The sequence below is a fragment of the Protopterus annectens genome, chromosome 1.part0, assembly GCF_019279795.1.
Source record: "Protopterus annectens isolate FY-2018-M chromosome 1.part0, PAN1.0, whole genome shotgun sequence".
Taxonomy (NCBI): Eukaryota; Metazoa; Chordata; order Ceratodontiformes; family Protopteridae; genus Protopterus; species Protopterus annectens.
The window spans coordinates 354203255-354225313 of record NC_056725.1 but is presented as its reverse complement, the minus strand read 5'-3'; positions in this window follow the sequence as shown (position 1 = coordinate 354225313).

Sequence of the window (22059 nt, the reverse complement as noted above, 5' to 3'; positions counted from 1 at the left end):
CCAAACAAAAATCCTAATTCTTGTAGATTTTGTTGCATATTTGGGAGACATGCATACATTCCCCCAGTTGTTTCTTTGTGAATTGGTTAGCCAGTCACTCTTTCTTATCCTTTCTAACCTATTCTGATTGATTATGATACTTATCATGCAGTATTTTATATGCTTGTCTAATTATTCCTTTTTAATGGCAGCTTCTGTTCTAGATTCAAATAAAAATTCTACCAGTACTGGTCTTTCATTCAGGGCCCCCTATTTCTTTCTCTTTGCCTATACTCTGATATCAATCCTTGATAGGGAAAGCAATCTCTAATCTGCAGTCCAAATAAATTGTTGGCGTCTTCTCATTCTGTTAGATTTCCCTCTCTAGTTATTTGCTCTCAATACCCTGGTTCCTTTGCCAGGTTTTTCCAATACATTCCAGTGCCCTCTTGCCTACTTTCTATATTCCTAATTGCAGTCATCCCTATCATCAGAATCTCCTTCCTCCATTCCTGTGTTGGCTTAGTTCTTAGAATATTTTCTGCTGTTTTATGACTATAATTTTGTTTTATGTTTTTTGTTATTATCCTTAAAGGTCTGCATCCAAAATCTCAGCCTTTCCTTGTTTCTACAGCTACCCCCAAGTTTCAACATCAACCCTTTCTATTTTGAATTATAGTTTTCTGCTTGTGCTATGTATAGGAGCCTTAACTGTGTAGCTCTGAAATACCCCTTCAAATCAAGTAATCCCAATCTGCCTTGTTCTGTTGGAAGAATCACCTAGTTCCACTTAATTCTTGTCATCTTCCCTTCCCAGCTAAAATCCTTCAGCTCTTTATTAATTGCTACCCAAAACTTTTGCTATGGTTGATAAAAATAAGTCTGAACTGTGTATAAGACTAAAGAGACTAAAACATTTTAACTGCTTGTATCTTACTATCCACAGCCTTATAACAAAGCTTCCATTTTCTCAGTTTTTGTATTATCTTTTGTTTAGTCTCTTCTCACATATCCTTAGCTGCCACACTAATCCATACTCATAAATACTTCATTTTAACATGTGCCATAAATTTGGACATAGCTGAACCAATTCGTGTGTGGGTACATAATTTACAACTATCCACTTGTTTTAGCTTCATTAATTTTGTATCCTGAAATGATTTGAAACTGTCCCAAATTGTTCCACAACACTTTAATGTCCCTTCCAGGTTTTTTCAGATATAAAATCATATAATCTGCAAACAGAGCAAGCTTTTCTTGATTACCATACCAATGATATCCTAGAATTTCTGAGTCCCTTATTTTCTTTGCCAACAGTTCTAAATATAATGCAAATAACAAAGGGGGAAAAAGGACACCCCTGCCTGGTTCCTCTGCAGAAATTATTAGAGAACACACCATCCACTTTAATTTTCACCTCCAATACCACAAATATTCCGCTAAACAGCCTTATAATGTTATCAGGGAATACAATTGCTTTAATTACCTTTATCATAAAGTCCCAAGTGTTTTCTCTGCAAAAGACCCACCAACAGTAGTATTTTCTTACATTCTGCTTCCCTCTGGATCACCAATGTTCATTTTTGTTGTCAAATGTTTACCTCCTCTCCACAAAACTACATTGATCCTTATCTATCCATTTTGGCATCACTTTTCCCATTATTTTAGCCATTATAGACATAATCACTTTATAATCATGGTTTAGTATTGAAATGAGCCTGAAAGAAGCTGATGGATATTTACTCTGTTTAGGTTTTAGAGCTGCCGCAGCTTTCTTCCAGGATGTTGGTACTTCCCTACTCTTAAAATGCTATTAAACAAAACCTTCCAGATCTTTATAATTTTTCCCTCCTAGCTTTCAAACATCCACAGGAATACAGTCTATTCCTGGGGACTTTCCTGTAGATTGGTTATGCATGACCATTTTTATCTCCTCTCCTCCTCTCCTGTTAGTAATTCACCCTCATCTAGCTCTAACATTGACATTTTTAATTCTTCAATAAATATTTTTATTAGAACATTGTATATTTCTCTGCACTAGCTACAGGATCTCATGTTACCTTCATTGTAATGAGTTCCCTAAGTTCTGTGACAGCCCTTTCTACTTTCTGTTGCCTGCGTCACTGTCCTAAAAGTTCTGTGCTCTTGAGTTATTTTCAAAAAACAATTGCTTAACAGTAATCTTTCTTAACTCCTGCATATTATTAAGATAATCCCTTATTTTCTGTTTAGCATTCTACAGTTGTTCCTCTTTTTGTTTTGTGAGATTCCCCCTATTGTAAAATACTTTAACAGTTATCAGTCCCACTAAATAATTCTTATTACTTCTTAACCATATCTCCCTTTCTTCTACTTCTACCCTATTCTTAAATTCCACTTTAATTTTATCCCACTCCCTAGCTATATTTTCACAGGTTCATAGGTAGGTACTAGGCTATTAGCCCTAGGGCCTATATAAGCCTAGCCAAAAAGGTACCCTGGCTTTCGCAACCCAAGAAAATTATTCAGAAGAAATTACTGTCTTCTTTAATAGCTCCTGAATAATTTCCACTACCCATACCTTAAATTCTTTATTTTCAACTGATAGGTGGGAAAGCAGCAATGTCTCATTTTTATTTCATTACCATGTGTTTTTATTTTAGTTATTATTGGGACATGATCTGAAATAGTTTTTGGGTGCATATCAAGACTTTCAATTAAATGCACATGTTCCTTTTAAAAGTAAATTCTGCCTAACCTAGCCCAGTTTTTGTACCTTGGGGAATAAAATGTAAATTCTCTCTGAACTCCTGTTACTGAATTCTCATCTTCCATGCCAAATATTTTCATAAATGTATTCAAAATTCTACCCTCCTTTGTTATACTTTCCCTTCTCAGCCCCCTGAGACACATCTACACTGCTGAAATCAAATTCCAGTCCCCACCTATTAAAATATTCCTTGCCAAAAGCTGATTATTTCTCCCAGAATTTTCTTAAGCTGCATTCTAGCAGTTTTACGTGAAATATAAATACATGCCAGTGTAATCCTCCTCCCTTGCCAGTAGCCCCTTAGTACTACAAATCTACCATTATTATTTTTTTATCCTCTTCTATCACCACTGGAGCTTCTCTTCCAGTTAATATAAGTACTCCTCTTTTCCTTTGTCCTCTGTATTCCACTGAATAATCATCCTGAAAGCCTTTCTTTATAAAATTCACATATTAATTTCTTTCCAAGTGCATCTCCTGTAGCATAACTATTTACACTCTATATTTTTAATGTAGTTCACTAGTCTTTTCTTTTTTGTATTTGTCTATGAGACCATTGACATTGAAATACATTACAGAAAGCACTTTTGCCTTAAAAAATATTATTTCCATCTTTTATGTATAATAGCTTTTTTTGTTAAATGTCTAGTTCCAGCTTTTGTTTTACATGCATACACTGTTTGGCAGGTTGAACTTTTATACAGTTGTTACTTGTCATATCCATTTGAGCCTGTAACACATCTTACAAAACTTTTTGTTTTATTGAAAGCCCTCAAACAACCAAAAAAAGACACACACCCTAATACCCCTAAAACCTACTAACTTAATATTAACAAACAAAATATGTACATTCTCAAATATTGAAGTTTTACCCTCTTAATAGGAACAAATGTCCCAAACTGACAACCACACTGACAGACCTGAGTTAACCTAAAAGAAAGATTATCCATGCTGTGATGCTTGGTGCAACCTGTACTTCTACTAAGTGCTGTATGGTTTTGTCTTATCTTTATAGTGCTCCCAGCTGTAAAAACACCTGAATGCTTTCAGAGAATATTATCTCCTATCCAATTTCTCTTTGTCAGATTGTCTCCTTGGAGACATGAGGACCAGCTACAAAATTCCTACTAAGCATAAATGTATTTGCTAGAAAAAAAGCCTTATAATATTTAATATTCTTTTCATTTGCTTGCTTTCTTTTAAAGCTTGTTACTAGATCAAGCTAAGGTCCTTAATCCAGTCATTCCCCCATGCAAGAATGATAAAAAGCACATTATTTTTTTCTTTTGTCATGCCCTTTTAACCAGATTTTTCTTTCCTTTTTCCCCATTGCAGTGCCTACATTGCTTAAAACTGAACAAGGATAAAGACAGAAGAAGGGAGAAAAAAAAAAAAAAATAGGAGCACCAGTATACAATAGTATCCCCATTACACTTAAAAATAACCAAGGAAACTTTACTTTATAGCATACAAAGAAAACCATTCTCTATAAAAACAGTACTATTACAAAAAATGTGTTATTACAGTTAACCGTCTCCCTCCTCTTCCCCTCCCCTATGTATTTTTCTTAATAACATGAAGTATGGCATATGCTTTAAAGTTCCCCACAAGTCCAACATAGTACAAAAAAGTTTAATATTTCCAGATTTCTTGTTCTGTCATATTTTACAAATATAATTATTGATTTGTAATTTTGCATTTGCCAATTTCCAAGTTACTGGTTTTATTCCTGTTCATCTCCATCTCCTAAATCCTGTCTCTGCTTTATTTCCAATGTACTCTCAATTCTTCAAGTCAGCTCTCATGTTCCTTTCCTTCTCTCCAGCACTTTCCATTGAAACACTGGAAAAGGTTTCACTGGCACAGTCTCTCTGTGGACTTTATTACCAGAGGAACAAGAAGCAGAATTCCATTTCACAGCTCACTTATTGTTGGACACAGTTTAGTATTTCCTCCTTAGCATGTGCTTCACCAAAAAATTATTTTGTCCCTCCAGGAAGGAATGTTTTGAAGATAGCTGGCTGAAGCAGATTTAATTGAACACCTGCTTCTTGACATTCACTGAATAGTGGAATAAATGTACTCCTCTTCTCCTGCCTCATGTACAATGAGTAATCATTCTTCACAAGCACTCTGCTGTTTCCTACTCTTACTAGTTTGTCCTTCTGCTGCAGATTTGTCAGAATAAACTTCTTCTGCTGGTAGGATTGCATCTTTACTATTAAATGTATAGACTGCTTTTTCATAGACTGGTATGGATGATACATACAATGTTTGCCATTTCAACTAACAGCTCCTGCTGTGGAATAAAAGTCCAGTTGCTTATCTGTACTTTGATAAAATTAATACAGTCTGCTCATTCCAGATTCTCTGGCAGAATTGAAAGTGTCAGGTTTTCCCTACAAGCTATGTCATCTAATACAATTATTTTTTAAAACATCTCTTCTTCAATAGTCTTATATTTAGCCAGCTTTTTTCTTCACTTTGACCTCTGATGTTTGCAGTTTTATTACCTCATCTGAATATCTGTTTAAAGTTTATCACATTTCCCAGCCTTTTTTGAGTTGATATACTCCATCAGTATTTCATTTATTTTAACCAGGTCTGTGTGCAGTCATCTTGTACTTTCCTCTTAAGTTACTAGAAGTCACATCTGGAGGTTGCATTGGTTTCTGCTGAACAGCTGCAGAACTTTTGCCAGTCAGTGTTCTTTCTTCACCTTTTGTAGCTGGTTTTCTTTTAGGTCCTCTGTATTTCTTTCTTCCTGGCATCCAGGCATGCACTTACTAGCCAGTTACTGTAATGTGCCCAAAAACACAATTTTTACTAGCCATCTATTCTGTCTTCACACCTGGAGAGCTAGAATTAAGCTATTACTCAATGTGCAGCCATCTTGAAAGTCCCTTTACTTCTATTCCAATAATATTCATATTTAATCATATCCATGTTTATTTTATCCATTTCTTTTATGTCTTGAATAAAAATCTTCTTTAACATTTTTTACTCGTTTACATTTCAAAAACACATGTTCCATAGCTTCTCCTTCTTGACAATATAAACATATTCTATCACTTTTCTTTTTATTTGGCATATTTCCTTTTACTGACAATTTGTCTATTACCAATCTCCATAAAAAATATTGATATTCTACTTTCTGATTACACTATTTGCTTCTTATTTTTATAGCTTTACTTTTTTCATCTTTTAGATTTTCCCATGGTTTTTTACACAGTAATGTTTTATCATTACATTCTTATACCATACTCTTCTATCTTTTTTATAAATCATCAATGTTTATTTGCCACAAAAAGTATTTTTTTTGGTAACATTTTAATTTTTCATTTATATACTCTTCTTCCCTCTTACTCTTTTTACGATATCCCAAAAATGTATCATACTTATATTTATAGAGTTTTACTACTAATCTGTTGTATTCTTCATTTATCCACTTTAACACTTTGTACAAATTTAATGAAGCAGCATATACCACTGGGTTAATTAACACTAAACCTCCTTCTACTTTATTTGCATACAAAACTTGTCTTTTTACTGAGTTTAATCTAGAACCCAATACAACTAAAAACATCTGCAATAATTCCATTTCTCATACTGTTGGCAACATAAATACACTTGGTAAGTATGCTGTTTTTCCCATCAGTACTGAATTTATCAAACAATCCTTTTTTTGAATGATAATTTATATGTTCTCCAGAAAAGACATGTTTGCTTTATTTCTTCTATTGTTTTTTCCATTTAAGATTGATTTTATGTTACAGGTTTTATTTCATTCATCTCATACATTCTGTATTTTAATTCATTTAAATTGAACCTTCATTGTTAATTGATCAATGCTTCCTATTGGTTAATTTCCATTTGAAAATGTATTTAACATGACTTTTGGGACAATACATGCCTATCTGATGAAGTTTGTAAGACAAAAACGTAAGGGGAACTGTTTTTACAATGTTTATGTGCTTGATGTGCTTTGTGCTTTTAAACCACTGTGTTCATGTGCATTTTGGATTAAACTTCTGTTGAGTGGACTAGCTGGTTTCTGGTGCCTTTCTACAGGGTATTTTATACCCCACCTTCTACATTTTGCAATTTATTTCACATACTGGAAAATTAAAAAAAAACAAGATGACACTATGGCTAAAAAAGAACCCATAAACACTTTTTCTTAGCTCTTTTTTTATCTTTAATGTTTCAACAAGAACATCAGAAAAGTTTGTAAAACACACACACACACACACACACACACACACACACACACACACACACACACACACACACACACTCCCTTAAAAAGACATTCAAATAATCATGTGATAAAGACAACCAATGCAAACAATCTAAAAAGGGCTTTGCTCCCAAAGCATAATACTATTGGTTATTATTCTTTCATGCTCTAAAGTGCATACAGTTAAGTTTGGTTAAGCAGTATTACTTGTTAGCAATTGATTTGTAACTAAAATACCATAAAAAATCTCATCTTCATATTATTTGTCTTAGTAAAAAAACAGTTGATATTAATTGATTCATTTAAACCAGGCAGTTTATCAGCATTCAGCCTGATCTGGCAGAGTGTCTCTTTACACTTTAGTAGTGTTTTGATGTCACTACTGAAATCCTCGAAACAGAAACAGAATCTAATACAAGAAAAGAAAATGTATTGAAATCTTTACATGTAACTGTGTGCTTAGCCAAAGCATTATGAAAATCCTTCTTCTTGATGGCTAACAAGTGTTCATAGATTCTTCTTTCTAAATGCCTAATAGTTTTGCCTATGTAAAAACAACAACATGATTCACAAATAGTTGCATAAACCATATGGTTTGATGAACAGTCATATCTTTCTGGCCCATATAGTCACATCCAAATGTTTAAAATGGATGAAAGAAGAATTACAAATGTGACAGCATTGCTTATAGTTTGCTTGTTCAGCATGGTTTTGACCATTGCTGATAAGATTTGAAGCAATAAAATTATATACATCCTCACAGCTGGTCCGTTTTGGGTGTTTTTAGCATTGCTTATAGTGTCCACATTAGAAAGTCCCAGGGGATAATGATGATGATCTTTTCTTTAACTCCAACTTCTCATTCCTCTCACATAACATTTTAATGTTGACAGATTTCTTGAAAGAAAACAGGTCTATCTCCTATTTATTTTGCTAAATCATTGTTGCCTATGATAACTTTACAATTTTCTTGTATGCACTGTTTAACTGTCCACATTTTTGACATATGGGCAATGCGAAATACAAAAAATATTTGCAATCTGCTCCACTTGCATCTAGAAAGTGAAATTGTCCAGTTGGTGTATGAGAATCACCATAACATAATATCGGATGTGCGACACCCAATCTTAATCTCTGTATCTCAAGTTCTATTTGCACTAACCAATCTTCTCTGTAACCTCTTCCTATGAATAACTTTTTGAGTAAAGTCACTCAGCAAATACTCCATTATCCAAAATCATTCTACTTAACTGAATGAATTGACTTTTAACCACGGAATAACCTTTTGAGTAAAGTTCTTCAGTAAATATTCCATTATCCGAAGTCAATCTACTTAACCAAATGAATTGATCTTTAACTACGTTCCTCTTCATGTAATGTGGATGAAGACTGTCACAATGCAAATATTCATTTGTAAAACTTTCTTTTCTGAAAATTTTACTGACAAAATGACCAGTCTGACTATCAAATGACAACTGTTGTCTAAGTAATTCAGACAATCTCCAAACCCTCCTACAGTAAATCTTAAAAAAGGTGGTTTTCAAGTAGTCTACAAAACTCCAAAATTCTTCTCTACTTCTTTCCACAAAAATATTAAATCATCAACAAATCTTCTATAAAACAAAATCTTACCAGATAATTCATTTTTCTCCATGAATTTTTGTTCCCAAGTGGACATGACATTGTTGGCAAAAGCTGGGGCCACCCTGGCCCCCACTGCCATACGTGTCTTTTGATTGAAGTATTTCTTACCACAGGGAAAAAAAAATGTTGTCTAACACCAGATCCATTGACTCACATATGGTATCAGCTTTGTCACCATTAAAGTTGGAATTGTTGACTAAATATTCCCTCAAAAAATCAATGCCAGTTTCCTGGTTGATGACTGTATACAAAGATGTGACATCTGGAGAAGCAAAATAGAATTCCATATTGACCTGCACATGCTCCCTGAGCAATTCCAGCAAGTGCCAAGAACCACACAGATAGAATCTAGATTTTTGGACCATGGGATTCAACTGTTGTTCCAACCAGATAGAAATGGATAATGGATTCAGTCTTGGAAAAAGGTGCAGAGACTATTGGTCTAAAAGGAGGCTTAAACTGATCTTTGTGAATCCTATGAATCTCAAAGAGGGAAGCCATTTTTGGATGATCAACTTATAAAAAGTCTAGGAGCACCAAATGTATGTTATGATAGCTCTCTTTAATCACAATGTCGGATACTTCGTTCTAATTTCTGTCATCACTCAACAATTCCATGATGGCTTGCTGATAATCTGCCTTAGTCATAATCGCAAGCATACCTCCTTTATCCGCCCTCATTAGTCACAAATCGTTCCTTCCAATAAAATCTTGTAAAGCTTCTCTTTCTGATGTAGTCAAATTATCTCTCACTTGTCACCTTTGTAGCTGATTCCTAAAGCCACTTTCACAAAGACTGGTGAAAACTTGAAGAGTACTGTTTAAAGGAGGGTTTCCAAACAATTCTCCCTCTCTCACAATACAGGGTACCTGTGCCATCACAAAACTCAAGATGAGTTTCCTAACATGCAACTTGAAATCTACAATAAATTGTGTAATGTTAACTGAATTGCTAGGGATAAAATTAAAACCTTTTTTAAGAACCAGAATCAGTTCAGGTGACAAAAATTCATCAGTTAGGTTTAAAATATCAAACCCATACTCTAATGTTATTTCCAGTCCTTGCTTTTCCCTTTCCATTTGTTGTTCACACTTACCTGCCACTTTTGTGTCCATATCACTCCTGTTGGATTCACTAAAAAAGGCCCAGTAAGTATTACAGGCAAAGGTGCAATTTATCCACATCTACAAGTCCTGGATGGGTGCTAACTGCAGTCTGTTTGGCAGTGTTTATAATATTAACATCAATTGTTGCACCTGAATTGTTAACTTTGTCACCTTTCTCAATTGGTGTATTATTATCAGATATGTTCGATTTATGTATAGGATAAGCCAGTCCTGCAGAATATGAAGCAATATCCCTTCTCAGTTTGCCTTGCTTTCCAGAAATGCTACTAGTTTTAAGTCTGTCCACCTTGGCACCAATTCCAGCATACAATGTAATAAAAGACAAAAAATAGTGGTCTGATCCAAGGTAGTCATTTAAAGTTTAATTTCCTTTAAAGTATTTCTATAACTATTACATAACATTTTCATGACAGCTATCCCACTGTCATTAAATATTTTAACAGTTTTGGAAACAATGAATCGCTGTACTGCACTCTATTTGGAAACTTGTATACCCTTAGTCACTTCGGAACACAACTTTGAGTAATGCATTCCTCGAGGTATAAAACCTCCAGTTGCAAAGACACATATTTTGTTGAAAGATGTTCAAGTTTGTATATATTGGTTTTGCAACTGTAGTCACTTGTAAGGGATATATTGGGGTCCGTAATTACTGTGCTCTGTGTTTCAACTTTACAACAGGTAGAGAATGGATTAGGGTTTGGGTTAATGCATACATAGTTGTGTATGTAAGGTTTAGTGTAGGTTTGTAAGGTTTTTGGTGTGCTTGTGTTGTGTGTGTGTTTTTCAGGAAAGGTATTTGTTTTGTTGATTGTCGAGATTGTAGTTTGTCTGGCATGTGAAGTTTCGTGTTTTTGAACTTTCTTTTTTTTTCGGTTTTGTCGTGTCGGTTATTTCGTTGTCGGTGTTATCAGGTAGACCAATATATATATATATATATATATATATATATATATATATATATATATATATATATATGTTCCTCTTTCTGTTTTTAACACAATATTCCAATCTTTGTAATTTCTAGTACTTCTTTACATAAAGCTTTCAAATATCCTTTCACCATCTCTCTCTCTACCTCTGTTCAAAATTGTACACAAATCTTCTTTTTCTGTTTCCCTGTTAAATGCTTACCACATAAAGATTCCATGGGTTACAATCTTTCTTTTTTCATATTCTCTTAGAAAGTTTTCCATTGAAAAACAGTCTCAAATATAATGTCACAAAATGTCTCTTTATTAATAAGAATACATGCTCTTACCGCATGTGCTTTTACACCCAAAGGAGCTATTAAATTGTCCCACTCTTCATACCTGTCCATTTCTTTGTCTTCTTTACTTTGAATCCTTACCATGTACTTCCTTTTTCATTTTCTTCTTCCTTCTTTTCTGCTACTGCACTTTTGCCTTCTTTTACTTTCTCTGCATATGTTTTCTTTTCCATCTTACCACTATGCTTCAGGATTATCTCTGCATCCTCCTTTTGTATTTTGTCCATATTGCCCCCCCCCCCCCCCCCCAGGAAATATCTCCTTCCTTTCCTGGATCACTCTGCACCACCATTTCCTTAAGTAAATCATCCCACAACCCAACCCAGACAAATGGGTTTTAAAGGTATGTTTTAAAGGTAATTCAGCAGGGATACACTTGGTAATGGGAATCCCTCCCTTGCTTCCTGGGGATTCTTTCTTTTCCCAGTGAACCAAGTCTCTTTATTTCCTTCCATTCTATACCAACTGCTTAAACAGGCATCCATGGATCCTGCTCTGATGGACCTTCTGCATATCTATAAAAAGAACAGCACCAGGATTGCTAGATCTAAGTATTTAAACTTTGCTTGCAGTTTAAAATGGACATGTTGGAGGGACAGGTATGTATCTCACAGAATCCCCATTCTTTGGAATAGGCTTCCATCTATGTCAAACGGAGCCCTTTCCTAAGCTTATTCAAGTGCAGCCTGGACCAGTAGATGGGGAAATGAAAGTTCGCCTCTGGTCTGGCACCTATCTCTGATGGACAAAGACAGTTATTAAATCATGCCTTAACTAACAAACATCCCTTAAAATAACCTCTAAGGCACAATAATCTGTGGGATACATTTGGGTTGCTAGGCTTATAAACGACCCCCTGGTCATTAGGCTGGTATACACCTATGAACAAGCAGTAAAAGGAGTGCCTCTCTGCCAGATAGACAAAGGTTTTAATTCAAGGATTTTTTTATCGTGGACTGTGCTGGATCTTTCCTTTCCAAACCTTTTTGTGAAGATCTCAAAGCTGAAAATGCTATTCTGTTAGTCCTTTTTACCTCTTCTCCATTTTCTGGCTTTCATGCTAAAGCTAGACTTAAAGGATGCATATCGTAACATTGCATTTGCAAGCAGTTCAGATGTTTTTTTAAGATTTTGTGAGTCTGGCTTACATTATCAGTTCTCTGTCTTACCTTTTGGACTTTGCCCTGCCCTAAGAATACTCAAAGTTCTTAGCTTCAGTAATTGCTTATCGTAAATGTTAAGGCCTTCACATTTTTCCATAGTCAGATGATTGTCTTATCTTTGCAGACTCTTTTTTTTCCAGCTATCAAGAGTCTTTAGTAACTTTTCAGAACTCTCTACTGAATCAGGATTTTCAAAACAACTTTCAGATATCCTCTCTCAATCCTTCTCACAGGATTGTATTTCTGGAATTTCTTCTAGTTTCTGCCCTGGGAAGAGACTTTCTTCTTCTAGAAAAGGTAAAGACATTTCAACAATTTTTTTTCCCCATTTTTCAAAAATGGCATTTGTAAGGGAATTTATCAGGATTTTTGAGTACATGGCATCAATAGTTTTCATACTTCCCCTTACCAGACTCCACATGAGGAAAATCCAGTTGTACCTCAGGTCAGTCTAGACTCAGCATCTTCACCCTTTATTGTTTTAGATTCCTGTTCTGGGATTTTAAAAAGTGAGATTTTTTGCTGAGTAGACCAGATCTCTTGCAATCCAGGTCTCCAATTCTCCCTTCACCCCCTGTCTAATCTGTCACTACAGTTGCATCAGACTTGACTAGAAGAGCTTTTTCCAAAGGGATAAAAGCACAAGCGCTGTGGCACCTTCATGATAGGCAGAGTCATATTAATGTCAGAGATTTTGGGTGATCAATGTTTTGAAAACCTTACATCATCTCTGCTATCCTGGACCTCTGCAAGTTTACAAGGACAATGTCAGTGATGTGGTACCTACATAAATAGGGTATATGAGATTGTACCCTCTTTGCATGCTTTCTATGAGAGTCTGGGAGATGGCATTTCTGCTCAGTTTGCCTCTGCAGACTGCATACAAACTTTCAGAAAAAAAATGGTTGCAGTCAAGGTAAACAAGATCAGGATGGACCCACACAAATGGAAAGCTCATCCTGGGGTCTTCCAAGAATTTATCCATCAGTGAGAAATATTTCAAGTAGATATTTTTGCCTCCTCTCAGTACAGACAACTAAATAAATTCTGCTCCAGGGCTGCTTGTAAACAGTTCGTGAAGACTACTGCCTTTTCATTCCCCTGGACAGGAATATTCCTGTATGCCTTTCCACTCTTTTTGCTGATATCTATAGTTGTTATGAAAATCCAGAAGGACTCTACAAAATGGTGGTGCTGACTCCACTGCTAGTAGTTCTCCCTTCTTTTCAAGGCAAGGCATAGACAAATACCACAGGCTTCCCTATGAACTAGATTTGTTCACACAAGATGGAGATTGTTTGACACACCACTAACAGAAAGCTCTACAACTAACTGCCCGGTTGATAGCCACTGCCTTCTGTAGGATCCAGTGAATCCAGATTTACCCATATCTGGATGACATCCTTATCCTAGCACAGTCCAAAGATTCCCTCTTAAGACATCTACACTTCACTATGTCCCTTCTACAAAGTCTAGGGTTCAACCTAAACCTCAAGAAGTCCTACCTGAACCCAGACAAGGACAAGATATTTCTAGGTTGCAGAATCAAAACAGAACGAATGAAAGCTTTTCTCCCACAGGACAAGGTTCTCTGTCTAACTTCCCACTTCCAGGAAGTCTTGGTTTCCCAGACAGTCACTGCAAGGCAATTCCTTTGACTCCTGGGATTGATGGCAGCAACCATTCCCATGATACCATTGGCCAGAATGCATATGCAAAAACTGCAATGGTACCTCAAAAATATCTGGTTACAACACCAGAATCACTTGGAACAAGTTATCCCCCTTCTTCCCTGTTTAAAGAAGGAAATCATTTGGTGGATCCAACAAATACAACTAAACCCGGGGCTTCCACTGCAGCCCCCTCAACCCACACAAATCTTGCATACAGATGCCTCAGACTCAGGTTGGGGAGCCACCTTGCACTCTTACAGAGGCCAAGCTCAGTGGCAACCTCCCATGAAAACCAAATACATCAATGTAAAGGAGATGACAGCAGTTCTTTTAGCTCTACAGACCTTCATACTCCTTCTGCTACCAGGTCCTCTTCTGATAGTGATGGACAATACCACTGTAATGTCGTACATCAACAAACAGGGAGGCACCAAGGCATACCAATTATGCAGGCTAGCCCAACTAATTTGGGACCTAGCATCCCAGCACAAACTATCCCTACAAGCCAGCCACATCCTTTCACAGGATAACAAGCAAGAAAACCTCCTGAGCAGAACATCCTCTCCACAAAACAAATGGATGCTGGACAGGACAGTCTTCCTAGACATAGTCCACCAGTGGGGTACTACACAAATAGACCTGTTTGCCTCCCCCCAGAACAGGCAGCTGCAGACCTTCTGCACAAATACTTACTCCCCCCAAGCCTGGAGAGTAGATGCCTTCAGTTTCACCGGGGAGGGGAAGTTCCTGTACGCCTCCCCCCCCTCCCTCTGATTCAGAATGTCCTTCTGAAAATCAGGAAGGATAAACCAAAAATCTTGCTAGTGACTTCCTGCTGGCCAAGGCAGCACTGGTTCCCCTTCTACACAATTTAACCAAGGGCAATCACTGCAAGTTACCCCACAAGGTGGACCTTCTAACACAAGACAAAGGAACTCTCCTACACCCACACTTGTAAATGCTATCCCTGACTCTGTGGGTGATAAATTACTAACCACATTCAGATACTACTATTCAGAGGATATGCTATCAGTCCTGAGGGAGGCCAGGAAACTCACTACTAGAAAATCATATCTTCCTAAATGGGAAATATTTACTCAGTGGTGTCTGGAACAGGAAAGGAGGAAAGGGACCTTTACGAGGCTGACACCCCCCCCCCCAGTCCTCTCATATATGTGTCAACTTATAAAGGGTAGACTTTCCTATTCATCAGTGAAAGTGCACCTGTCCACATTATCAGCCTGCTTACCTTTAGATCCTCCTTGTTAGCCAGGCTACATGTGAAACTCATCCTCAAAAGGGTCTTACATATCAGAACACCTAAGCAGTCTATCCCTCCTCCATGGGACCTGAACTTCATCCTGGAAAAACTCACCCAGCTCCCTTCGAACCGGCTAATACTGCCTCTCTACAGTTTTGTACTTGGAAAACAGTACTGTTAGTGGCTATTACCTCTGCAAGAAGGGATTCTGAGCTACAAGCCTTAATAGCATACTCACCTTATACAATTTTTCATAGGGACAGAGTCACACTGAGAACTAGCCCTTCCTTCATGCCCAAGGTAGTCAATGACTTATCTCTAAATCAATCCATTAACCTACCCAATTTTTTCCCCTCTCACACTAACCAAAGAGAGAGGATACTCCACTCCCTAGATGTCCACAGGCAACTGAGATTTTCCCTGGACAAGACTAAAGACATTAGGAAATCCAAACAACTCTTTGTATCTTTCCACCCCAGGGCATTGGGAAGGGCAGTTACCACACAGACCATTGCATCCTGGATTAGAAAGGCAATTGGTTTCTGCTACTCACACCCCAGAAAAAAAACTCTAGTTGGGGTTAAGACACACTCCACACTTCTAAGGCCTTCCAAAAAGGCATGGACACAGCTTCCATTATGGAAGCAGCTACTTGGTCCACTATACACACTTTCACCAAACATTAAAAATTTGACCAAATCTCCAAAGCACATGCAGGATTTTCCAGGGCAATTCTACAAGGCTTTGTGGAATCATCTTCCGCATCCACCCCCCCCCCCTTTCATCAAACTAAGCTGTGGTACTCTCCCACACCAAGAATACTGCAACATAGGAATAGAAGGACACAGAATAGTTGTGCAAAATCTTACCATAACCATAGATGTCCTTCTCCTCCATGTTGCAGTATTCCTTCCCACCCACCATTCCCCCTCAAAGACTCTACAAGTCTAACTGCTCCCTGATGCCTCTCTCCATTACAGAAGAGACCCAGGCCCTTATTCAAGTCACCTTTGGCTGCCTATCCCATGGGGCCATCTACTTTGCCTGCTTAGCTTCAAGTTCTGTGGATTGTGCATGCAGATGTCACAGATAAGGTCCCTGGTTTATGGCCCTACATGTGAAGTCCCATGCAGCTGCAACAGCCAAGCTGAAGCTTTTGTATAGGAGCCAGTGTACAGGTCACCCGAAGGCAGGAAATCCCTCACCAAGAATACTGCAACATGGAAGAGAAGGACATCTATGGTTATGGTAAGATTTTACATAACTATTCTTTCTTCCTGAAAGCCAGAAGTATCTTTCTTGATATAAAATTAAATTGGTTTCTGTTCATTTAAAGTTGATCCTCAGCACATTCTTATAGTATGCAAACAAGACTATACCACTGATGGGTATTGTGCATACTTCTCAACAGTCCAGATTTTTACAGAATGTCCAGATTTTTGCCTAATATTTCTGGTCTGTTTCTCATAATATTTGTGGTTTTCTGGCAAATCACTTAGGACTGAAGTCACTAAATAATGACATACATTTGAGTTTCAAACTTCATATCCAGCAGAAAATTAATGCTAACACAAATCATATGATTATAGCAACTTTCTAAGTTTATAAGTGCAATATTTTAAATCTTTATATATTTTTGGTTCTCTGTCCCTCCATTAACATAGCTTTTGAAAAGATTTCTTGTGCTAAGAGGTTGAGATGCATAGTATTGTTATGTCTGTGGACATGAGATGACAGATCTCCAGTACAAATTTTGGAATTATCCATTGTTGCAACACTAGCAATATGTGACAGCTTCAATGGTTCCAAATGCATTTGGCTAACCTTTTCATTTAATCATCTCTAGTCCTTTCCAAGTGTCTATGCATTTGGACAATGCAGTTAACTTTTGTAGTCAGATCAGTTATAACTAAAAACCGAATGCACCCTTCTTGGATGTCCAGTGATTTGTTATTAATGAAGCTATTGTCTATTGCTGGGAAAATCTCAGTATGTACTTGCTGTAGGCTAATAGATTCATCTACCAATCAGAGCTCCTTAGAGATAAACAGTAGTGGGTGTAAGGTAAACCTCAGTAACTTATGGCACCCAGATGTTTTTACTACCTTGTGCAAACTTAATTTCACCAAATTACCTGAGCATCATATAGGGCCACCATAACTGTCCTGTGATATATGTTTCTGTGCAATCTGTATTATGATGTAATCATTTATTATGTCATAACTATTAAGTATTAGTCTATTAATTTATAGACAGTTACTTACTGGGATTGTCCATCTAGGTATAAATTACCCATTTTACTAGAGGCCTGGGGAGAAACCCTCCAAGTATAGCATATGTATAAAAAATTCAAAAAGCAGATAAGAAAATTAAAATTAGTTAATTGAATTTAACAGAATGAATGCACATATAAACATACTAAAACATAAAAAAGAGTTTTACAAAAGTCAACAGTATATATCAATAGATAAAATTTTTTGTGGGTACAACAATGTTTCAAAACAAAGAAAGCAGAAGGAGAGAAAAGAGAAATCCATTTGCAAAAGATGCTTTTAAAAAGTGAGGCTTGAGGGAAAAAAAAAAGTCACGTCAGTGAAAGTGAAAGTTATATAGCAGTATGCAGGAGGAGCAAGGAAAGAAGGCACGTTTGAGAGTCAGCACCAGAGAAACAGGTAGAAGTGTTAATGGATATGGTTGAGGGTGAACTAGATAATTAGTAGATAAGCTGAGTGAGAAGGAGTTGGGGAAGGCTGAGTTAGAATATGTATGATTATTTATTTATTTACTGACGTATGATTATTGTGAAAGTCTATCTAGAAAGTGCCCGTTTTCAGTGGAGGCCTGTGAAAAAAAGCTTTAAAGTATTACAAAAACATTTTAAGAAACCATTTTTAAAAGCTTCAAAATAATACAAAACATCAACAGTTTAAATAATTATACTAAATTAGATAATGTGAAAACATTGGTTAAAATGCAGTGTATATGACAATTGTTTAATCTTTAGAGAATGTTTGGCCAGTTTAGAGGAAATAAAGGTAAGTTAGTATAATATGCGTTGGAACTGCAACGCGAAGTGAGAGGGAAAAAACAGGGTTATGGCATAATTTCAGGAGAGAGAAACTGATTGAAGTTAAGATGTCCGTAATTAAGCGGGAGTTAAGGAGGTGTAAGGTATAAATAGGTTCTTGTTTATATTTAGGGATATAGTTGATCATTGAGTTGAGCAAGAACAGAGACAGATTTTGGCTAGGAAGACTTTCAGAATGGTTTTAAAGGCCTGGAGGGAGGTTACTGATCTGATGGCTATAGGTAAGGAATTTCAGCTGCGGTGGTGCAGTGGTAGCATTGTCACCTCACAACAAGAGGTTCTCCCATTTGGTTCTCGGCTAGAGTACCTTCTGTGTGGAGTCTGCATGTCCTCCCCGCAGTTGAGTGGTGTTTGAAAGACTTGCGTGAAAGGGCGGGCCTTCATTGAAGGTTGGGTGTTGGGCTGGCATCTTGGCACCATAAAAATCGACTGCCAATCATTATCGGACTGGAGTTCCGCTGTAGCGACCTCTAACCGGGAAAAGCCAAAAGAAGAAGCAACATGGTATGAGTACAGATCATGCCCAGAAGATTTGATAGGTTTGTGGACAAAGAGGTTTTTGGTCATTAGAACACATCACAATGACTGAGTGGGAACATAGTTGTGTAGAATGGTATTTAATGTAGAACAAGCAGATGGATACTGGATATTTTTATAAGTGGTAAAAACCTGTGTATATGTTTGTTGATGGGGTAGTTCTAATCAATTTTGACTTTTTACTGCTATTTACTGGTGGACTCTGAAAAGGGTAGTTGCTGAAAATGTAGTAACGCTATTATTGTATTGTTCAGGTTTGCTTTTTGTGATGCCTGGAGGTTAGTAAGGATTGGAATTCCATAAAGTAGTGAGGACAGGAGATAATTAGAGCCTACTGTACTTTTAGTTGCATTCATGATGTGTTTCACTCTTTAAAACATCTCTAGTTTTTAGCGATTTTTTTTTGTGCAGTTTTGTATATGCGGGTTCTTCTTCTTCTTCTTTTCCCAGTTAGTGGTTACCACAGTGGATCACCTGTCTGCTCATGATTGGCAGTGAAGTCTTACAATGTCAAGTTGCCAGCCTGGCACCTGACATTCCACAGAAGGCACACACATGCGCGCACGCCAATTTTAGAGTGTCCAATCCACCTACAGCATGTCTTTGGGATGTGGGAGGAAACCAATGTACCCAGAGGAAACCCACGTGACCACAGGGAGGACATGCAGACTCCACACAGAAGGCACCCCAGCCTTCTATCAGGGAATTGATTTGATGCTTTCTACTTTTTTCTATCTAAGTCTCCCTCACTTGTACAATATGACTGACCTCTTGGCACTTCCAACATTGTTATACAGAACTTCAAACACATTTTATCTGCATACCACAGTGTGGGTAATACTGCTTAATACAACAGTATTATTTATAGTATGCAACAGTTCAACAACATATGAAAGAAGAGTAAACAGGAGCACTCCAGGGGTTATACCTTTATTCACAGAGTATTACACATTTATTTCTACTGGTATGACACTTTCTAAGGCTCTTCTATTTATTTTTTATGACAGCACATGCAGAAAAATACTAACCTGCTTCGTGACGCAGCCTTTGCAACCTAGCATCATGGCCTTGCTGGTTCACAGCCTGCTCATCTGCAGCTGCTAGAGAAATGCAGTGATATTTCGCCATACCTATCCATAGTATACACAAGCTAGGCAATTATTAACTACTTAGTAAAATTAATACTTACTCAATACTGGGGCATTAGGCATCTGCCGAGAATCCTGGATCCACTGTTCCAGTACACCCCCCCCCCTCCGCCGCTTCAGGTCAGCATGGTGGTGCCTGACATGCTCACCAGTCCGGGGGATACCTCTGGCACTGGTAAGGTCACAGGCGAGACTGTCCCAGGCCTCCGTTTGATACTGCGAGCCCTGGTACTGGTCCTGCAGTAGTCTCTGCACATGGTGTTTTACCAGAAGCCATACCATGAATTTAGACTCCTGGATGTCCCAGCGCTGCGCTCTAAATCGAGTACCTTCACCCACATCAGCCATTTTGCCTGCAGTAGGAAGCTACAACCAGTTATGGGAAGTATTCCCACCTATGGGGTTAAAATACGGCCATTTTCCTGCACTTTTCCATGATTGGCCAGTTTTAAAAAGGCTAAGCTATGGGCACACCTGCTTACCTAAGGTTGGCAGTGCTTAAAGAGGTATACCACTGGGCAGATTGAATTGGCTCCCCTACACATTGCTTACACTTACTAAGTTGAGCTGTGCTGTGGTTAGCATTGCTCAATAGTTAATTAGCACCATATTTGCCTTTTAGCGGTGATTTATTTTTCATTACAGGTTATATATGTGTCTGGCATCCGTGATTCATGTGTACATACACTGTATTGGGTCCTGGGGACTTCTACACTTTATTACAATAACACCTCAAATCTATGCTTACTGCAGTACTCCAGTTCACATATTTATGTCCTGTGGCAGGTTATACAACATCACACTGTACATAGATTCAGTTCACATGTTTGGTTTGATTTTCCTGTGATGAGGATTAGTTTGCTGATACCTCATTTATACGTATTGCTATAATGGCTTAGTGGTTAATTACTATGACTGTGATGTACAGGGTCCTGAGTTTGAGCCTTCCAGAAGCTGTTTATTTTGTTGCTGGGCAGAACACGGGCTGTTGGGTACAGAGTGATTAAGGCACTTTAAAGCAGTTGTAAGAGGTTATGCGCAGCTTTGTGTGTAGCTAAGCACTGCTAACCTCCGGTTATAGGTTCTTACACTCAGTTAGCTTCTACTTTGCTTAATCTGCGTAGGCAATGCTTACCCCTGAGCAAACGCACTTAAACATGCTTACTAGTGCTTATATATGCTTACTACTGCTTATTTGTGCTTAAACCTGTTTAGTAGTTCATTATTCATTATGACACTGACACTTCACATGTGCATTTAATGCAGTACTCCAGTTCACATTTAAATGTTATTTACTAGGTTATATAACAAAAAAAAAATGTAAAAAAATGTTCATATACAGATTTCACATGGAAAATGATATTTGCTGCAGTGGTACTCGAACCGGTAATGCCTGCTCGTTTGGCAGATGCTGTGACCACTACTCGACTGCTGTGCTGCTTCATTTGCATATATCTTCCTTGTTATCCTCTTCAGCCTTTTAAGCTGCTTTAACCGTAGCTATATGATGGGCACACCCGCGCACCTATGGGCTGTACTCGGAGTTTAAAAAAAAAATAAAGGGGTTTCTTCTTTTTATTTTTATGTCCTGTTGCTGTTGTACAAGTGGGGGACTGTTGGTGTAGATATACAGACACCTATAAGCGGTCACGCTCATTTATTTACACTTTCTGCTCTTCTACTTTGCAGGAGCATGTTTATTCTGAGAGCTCTGCTCTCAGACACGCCCCCTGCACTCATCCACGCTCCGTGTAGGATTAGAAGTTCAGGCAGCGCGCCTTCATTAATATGCATGCCATGCTGCCGTCCTCCTCCTAAACGTCCGCTTCCGTGCAGGACTAGACTAGTCCTGCATGGATGATTAGTAAATCAGGGAGAATGATTTAATATTTAGAGAAATATTAACTCGTTTCTAGAAAAATTAACACATTACAGCCGAGTGACGCATCCAGGTTCTTCTATAATTACATTGTTCTGACTCCTCTAAGCATCAAATATTGCTTGTACATATTTGCATTAATAATTCCAAAACCATGCTACATACAAAGAAATGAAAGATTTCATCTTAAAGCTTACACATTGGCAAACACAACCATATGGATATTTAATTATGTTTAGTAAAGATAAAGAAGTATTAATTGCTATTCATATAATATTTATATTGTCATAAATTTCATGT